This window comes from Gossypium hirsutum, chromosome D06 (genome assembly GCF_007990345.1).
Source record: "Gossypium hirsutum isolate 1008001.06 chromosome D06, Gossypium_hirsutum_v2.1, whole genome shotgun sequence".
NCBI lineage: Eukaryota > Viridiplantae > Streptophyta > Magnoliopsida > Malvales > Malvaceae > Gossypium > Gossypium hirsutum.
The window spans coordinates 48,953,690-48,961,120 of NC_053442.1; the positions used below are offsets into that span (position 1 = coordinate 48,953,690).

Consider the following 7,431-nt stretch of genomic DNA (forward strand, 5'->3'; position numbering starts at 1 on the left):
CAAAATTATTCAAACCATTAGTGGTAAACTATTTTAACATTGAGGAAATAGAAGATACCTAAGCAGAGAGTGAAGCAAGTGCATCCACTTCATGCACTCCAGCTACTCATCTTTCAAAAGTTGCTCAATTTATCGGCCATTGGTAATTGTTGCTAGTGAAACTTTTGATGGTATTGTAATCCTCGTTATAAGACTTAGACAAAATTGCACCATTCACAAAAGCAACTACCATTAATCTTGTATGTGCGTTGAAACCGTTATAGAATGTCTCCAACTGGATAAATGAGGAATCTCATGATGAGGACACTTACAAAGTAATTCCTTGAATCTTTCCTGGGCCTTATATAAAGACTCATCATCCAATTATTGAAAAGTGGTTATCTCATTTAGCAACTTTGCCTTCTTGCTCGATAGAAAATACTTTACCAAAAACCTTTCTGCTAATTCTTGCCAAGTAGATATTGAACGTGGTGGCAATGAATTTAGCCATGCTCGTCCTTGATCTTGCAACAAGTACGGAAACAACTTCAACCTTAATACATCTTCAGTAACACCAACTATCTTAAATGAATCACTCACCTCCATGAATAATCGAAGGTGAAGATGTGGATCTTCTATGGGCATACCACTAAACTGGCCCACCATTTGGAGCATTTGAAACATCACTAGATTCAATTCAAATTTGGGTCCCTCGATAATCGGCCTCCTGATTCCCAGATTTAATTCATTAAAGAGTGGCACAGCGTATTGTCTTATGGTAGAAACCCTATCATCAACAATAAGGATTGGGTTGTGCACATGATTGTGTCCATTACCTTGTCCATCATTTTGATTTCCAAAGTCCATCTCGGTTTGTCTTTGAGCTAATCTATCATGTCTTCTCTATTTAAATGTCCACTCAATTTTAGAGCCTACATGTAATAGATCAATGATTCGATCTATGCTCATAAACACCTGATAAATAAATAGCAAGTAAAGAATAAATTAGTAATGTTAGAAATTAAATAAAAACCAAATTGTAAAAATAATTTCACAACGAATGATGAAGGCAATAGTCCCCGTCAACGGCGCCAAAAATTTTGAACGGGATTTGTGCAAATGTACACAGTTGTTCAAGTAATAAGTAAGTAAAATGTGTTATCGTCTCTACAGGGACTGTATGTTAATCAATTAATTGCAGAATTATAAATCACAATTTTATATAAAAACTCAATAATTTGAATGGTGATGTTTAAACTAAGTGAAATTAATCAGATTCAAAGATTGATCCCTAATACAATTTTAACCTAAATGCAAATCATCTAAATGTATGAATGAATGGCTTTAGCAACAAAAACAATCAACATAAAATAGGCTAGGAAAATTATATTAATCAACTCAATTCATCTTTATCGTGCTTAACAATGTTCGGAAATATTCCATAGCAACTCGATCTTTCATGAGTTTGGAAACCAAATTAAGTCCTCTCGGATCTTTTACTTAGTGAAATATGCATTTTACTGATCATATTAAACAAAGGCTTTCTTAGTATTTATGCAAGGTCACAGGGACATTTACGTTTGCAACAGTTTAATCACATAAAACTAAAAACTATGCAAGATATTATGAACCTCTAATTTTGTCGGGTTTAATGATCTAAATTAAGCATTGCACTTTTCAATTATGCGTCTACTAGCCGCCGTCTGGTTAGGATTGCTCAACTAATCTGAATGCACTCGAAAATCTGACGTACCAAGTCTAAAATTAATGCAATACAAATTAAAATCCTAATCTAAACATGGAAAATATATGGAGTTGATGCTCGGTAATTTAAATATTTACACATTTTCAATTCATTCACCACAGACGAAAAATCAAAAATCCAACTACGGGTGTTCAGCCACACCATAAAAATGATGTTTCACCGGTGTTCTTGACACTTAAACGCGTCTTTTGTTCAGTATAAGACCAAGGACTCTTTAGAGTCGTATTTTCTTTCTTATCCTCGTCTATTTCTTAACTCTCTTGTGTGGCGCATGAACACCTGAAAAGTTACACTCTTCCATAAAGTTTGTAAATCTGTTAGCATGATAACTTTTTGTCTCAAATACTTGGCACTTATACTATTATGAGGGTAATACCTAATTAGACCTAGACTTGGGCTCGAAAAATTTGAAAACTTTAGTTTCTCCCTCGATGGCAATAGTCAATTCGCCCCATCCTACGTGGATGATGGCCCTATACGTGTCTAAGAAAGGTCTCCCTAAAAAAATAGGTATTTGTAAATCCTCCCCAAAGTCAAGCACGATAAATTCAACGAGAAAAATGAATTTCCTAACCCTTACTAACACATTTTCAAGGACTCCCTTAGGACGTACTAAAGATTGACCGACTAATTGCAAGGTGACTTCCATTTCCTTAAGCTCTCCCAAACTTAACCTCATATAAATTGACAATAGCATGAGGTTAATACTAGCACCTAGGTTACACAGGGCTTTCCCGAAACTCACTCCACCAGTCTCAATGGGGATGGTAAAGCTACTGGGATCCTTTAGTTTGGGAGGACCTTTCTAGACACTATTGCGCTAATTATTCGTTAAATGCAATTTTCCCTCCTGTCTTTATTTTCCCCCAATGAGACATAACATCCTTGAGGAATTTTGTATATTTTGGCATTTTCTCAAGGAGTTCTAACAAGGGGAAGTTCACATTCCAGGCTTTAACCATTTTGAGGAAGCCTACAAACTCCTCATCATCCCTCTTTTTTCTCTCTTCCAAGAGGCTTGGAAAGGGTATGGGCTTTGAGCTCAGTGGTGGTGGTGGAATGGTTCTATCCTCAATTTGTGCACTCTCTAGTCTTTCCTTCTCTAGCACCCCATCTCCAACAGTAGGAGTGCAGATGCTTTCATCCTTCTCACCTACTTCTTTCTCCCTACAATTTGGTCAGATAGGTTCCTTAACAACAACCCGGATCTAAGGGTGGTCGCCTTTGTGTGCTCCTTTCCATCTCTCTTCGGATTAGGTTTAGTATTACTAGGTATGCTAGAGGCTAAATTGTTTTGCAACAATTGCAAAAATTGGTCTAATTGACCACGAATTTGGAGCACATCGGCTTGCACCACATGCAAACCTTCCTCTACTTTACTCACTCTAATTGTCAATGGAGGGTCGCTAGTATAGGCTGATTTTCTCTCTTGATCTTAGGGTACCCTAAAATGTAGCAGAGGTTGATATGGTGCATTGGGTTTGAGAGGGTTAAGGTTTTCGCTCCCTTGATTTGAAGATCCTACTTGGTTCCCTTCCCACCTAAGGTTAGGATGGTCACGCCATCCCAGGTTATAGGTCTTGGAGTAAGGGTTTTATGCTCTATTCCCCACATAATTCACCTCCATATAGTTGCCCTCATCGTCGCGTCCTGCATTAAAATAAGTCAGATTAGGTTGGTTTTGGACTTGCGCCTTGGCTGCATTTATCTCTAACTGATTAACATTTTAAGGACTTGTTGATATTTATCCTTGCTAGTGGCAATGTTCATTGTCACTTGTTTTGCTCGATATGTGAACCGCTCAGTTGGCCACATGTAAGAGTTCATTGCCATGTCCTCAATGAGTTGACATGCCTCGATGTAGATCTTTGACATGAATGCCCCAACATATGCTCCATCAAGACTAGAATGTAAATTCACCTGAAGTCCATTGTAGATTACTTGAAGTTGTAGCCAATCTTGTAAACCATGGTACAGACACTTGCACAACATCAATTTGAAGAGCCCCCAAGCCTCATATAATGGTTCTCCTTCCAATTGTCAAAATTTTGTAATGTCCATCCGAAGTTTCATGGTCTTGCTCGAGGGAAAATACTTTGCTAAAAACTTGCTCATTAACTCGACCCATGCAACCCCCAAACCTGGCCTAGACGTTATTACCAAATTTCAGAAGCCACATTAATTGTATGAAAAAAATTCTTATTAAAAATAATTATGTTTAAATTGTTTTTATGAAAACCTAGAATTGATTTCTAAATAATTTAATATTGTTGTAAAACATTTAGTAAAAAATGTTTATTTTGGAAAAATTCACTAATTAAATAGAATTATCATCTTAAAGCATTTAAATAGGCAACATCAATTTTGAACGTTACTTATAAATGGTATAGATGTAAATCATCTGCAGTAGACTTTTAAAAATACTTAGAAAACTTTAAGTTTAAAATTTATTTAAGATTAGGTAAAACCATTTAAGTTCTAAAAGCAATAATTAAAACATTTATAAGTTCATCAATTATGCAGGCAAAATATTTACTATTTCAAAAGTATAAATAACCCAAAAATAGTCCAATGTCCAAAAAAACCAAACCCAAACCCAAACCATTCAAATATACAATCTTTTTTGCACATGATAATGTCAATTTATGAAAACTAAGGGGTGACCTAATAAGCTCAGTGTGAGTTTTATAACAAGCTAAATATCAATTATCACATAAAACATTTTAATATTATTATCACAAACATACTATTCAAATATACAATCTTTTATGCACATGATAATGTCAATGAAAATTTTAGTAAAAACAATTATGCCTATTTTTCAAAACATCCTACTTATCTCCGCTACACACCAAAATGAGTTCCCCAGAACTCATCCATCCAAAACACACCAGCATATATGTGTACAAGCCACCATTTTTGTAGACAAGCTGCCAATACACATAGTTGTGGACAAGCCACCAAAATTGATATGTGCTTAAACCACCAATTAAGTCATCCCAGGTTGCCTGGCACCAATGACCCGCCATCCCAGGTTTCTCGGCAACGGTGGCTTACTAATCAATTGTGGTCAAGCCACCAAAATTGCAGACAAGCTGTCAAAACACATTTGTGGATAAACCACCAATATTCGCAGATTATTAAATTGTCATATCTTTCTCCTTACAATTTGTCCCAACCCTATGTAGTGCATCATGGCATGCAATCTCAATAGGCACGTTAATCATGCTTCCATGTACACATAAATTTCAAGAGTCATGGTAATCCATGCTTTAAAAACAAATAAATAGCCATGACATTACACAAAATGAGATTAGAAAAATATCACATAATAACATTACATATTATATCATGTCAATAAGATTTAAGTAAGAATAACTTACCTCAAATCCACATAGTCGCTCCCATGTAATTTTATTATGTCTTATGTTTGTAAAGATAATTAGTCAATCATAACCAAAACATCACTTATTCAACTTGTATAAAACACACACCTTCAGTAATCCAAATTGTATATCCTAATAGACTCATTCATTTCTGATCCAAAATAGTAGGGACTTGAGTTGCTCCTAACAAAATCATTATGTGGTTAGAATTCTCTTGTCTCCAATAAAATAATTTTCCAAAAGAAAATCATCCACTTACTCCTCAACTTATAATACTTACTCCTTAATTCCAAGATGATAAAAGAGAAACGTTTCTAATGTTGATGATTAGAATTGGTGTGAGGATTTAGATTGAAGAAAAAGAATGAATAAATTAAATAAAACATCCATAAGAAGAAAATAGGATGGATAGAATTAAAAATATAAATAAAATATAAATGATAAATATTTTACCAATAATTGTCAAGGATGAAAAATGTTGAAAAACACCCCAAATTGATCTTAAGATTTGGAAACAAGAAGAGAATAAAGTGTTTAAATGATGATCAAAAGAAGAAGAAATATAAGAGATGAGCTATCAAAGAAATCTGTTTTCAAGGTGGTGCAAGGGTGGTGATACGGTGGTTGTATGGTGGTAGTGTAGTGGTGCTATGGTGGTTGTATGGTGGTGTTTCGTTTTGTTGTAGTAAAATGGAGCAACAATAAAAGAAAATCAAAGAGGAGCAACCAATAAGGGGTGACACAAGATAGTAGAAAGGAACGAGCAAAAAGAGAAAAGATGAAACAAAATCAAAACAATTGAGAAATGATGGGAGAGAGAGATGGATGGTCACAATGTCAAACTTATCAAACAAGGCATAAAAGAGGGGGACAAAGATGTTATAGAGAATTAACAACAATTACTTTGGGATTTACGCTTTCAAATTTTAAATACAATGAGTTAGTTAGAAATTTGAAAATAAGAGTTACACGCATTAGAGTGGACGATTTTGCATGGAAAAGGATGACCAAGTTTATGTAGTAATTAAAGAAAAATTTGATAGCATGGATACTTGAACTTGGGTTATTTAGGAGTTAAACTACTTCACAAGCTTTGTTAAATTCTAAAGACATTTATTTTTAAACAAGGCATAACACAAACTAAGATTTTGAAGCAAAATTACTCAAAATAGAAAATGATGTAAGTGAAATTACTCAAATTTAGATCTTCAAGGACAACTCCACTGCTACTTAACCACTAAACTAAATACTTATTATTATCTAATGCACAAAGATAAATTTTAAAAATCGCGGCGTGACCACTCTTAGTTCACTAACCCTAATTTCTACTAACCCAATTTTTGGGATGTGACATCCCATATGTTGATTGAATCTAGTGGCTATAAATCTAACCACATAAAAGCATCATTAGTAAGAGATAAAAGGAATAACTAAAGACAGACAACATCATCAGATACACTATTATATTGGAAAGTATCATAAATGGGTAGAAATCGCTTGAGGTGTTAATTTGGATATTCATTCATTGACCCTCGAAATTGAAGGTTCAGTTGTATCATTTGGATCATTGTTGACTTGATTTCAATGTTGCTAGCATTGATCACAAGGTGATTAATGCTTTCTCGAACAACATCAAAATTGGGCATCGTGTAGTCACACAAAGTTCTTTGCTTCATGGATATTTTTGTTGGTTGTTGAATATCTCATTGCGAATTTTCAAAAGGTTGCTCTCTTGGTAGAAATGGGCTATCTCTTGGGTGTTGTGCCCTCCTTGTGCGTGTGATGATTCTTTTTTATTCCAAATCAAATGAAAAGACACCGTTATTGGTTTGAGTCATACAATGTTCCTACAAGCATGAGAGATTGAAGAGATTTAATTATCTCCACAAACAAAAACTAGGGTCATTTATATAAATCCTACTTTGGCTATGTATCTCTAATCAAAAGTGCACGCTAAAAATTACTCAATTTTACACTGTCTTCCTCGGCAACGGCTCCAACAACTTTACCGGCTACGCGCGTGTGTACTAAGACACTGAATTTATAAAACTATTTTCAAAACACGATTTTACCGAAAGCGTATAGTATCAATTGTAATATTTATAGTTTCGATGAAACACGAAGTATTCCAAGAAGTCGAACCCAAAGGAAGAGGCGATTGAGTAATAACTAACATACACAATAGAGTCTAAACGGCTACTAATATATTTTTATAGCATGACACTTCACAAAAAGATGAGTTTGTAAGAAAATTAAATGTTTTACTCTAAGGACAAAATTGCAAGAAATATAAAACTAGAG

General features: G+C 34.6%; 1 non-coding gene across 1 annotated transcript; it reads left to right on the top strand.

Moving 5' to 3' along the window:
• The first annotated feature begins 289 nt into the window (after window positions 1-289).
• Window positions 290-396, top strand: LOC121218864 (small nucleolar RNA R71). The gene has a single exon (XR_005915343.1). It is a non-coding gene; the product is annotated as a small nucleolar RNA R71 (small nucleolar RNA).
• The last annotated feature ends 7,035 nt before the right edge of the window (window positions 397-7,431 follow it).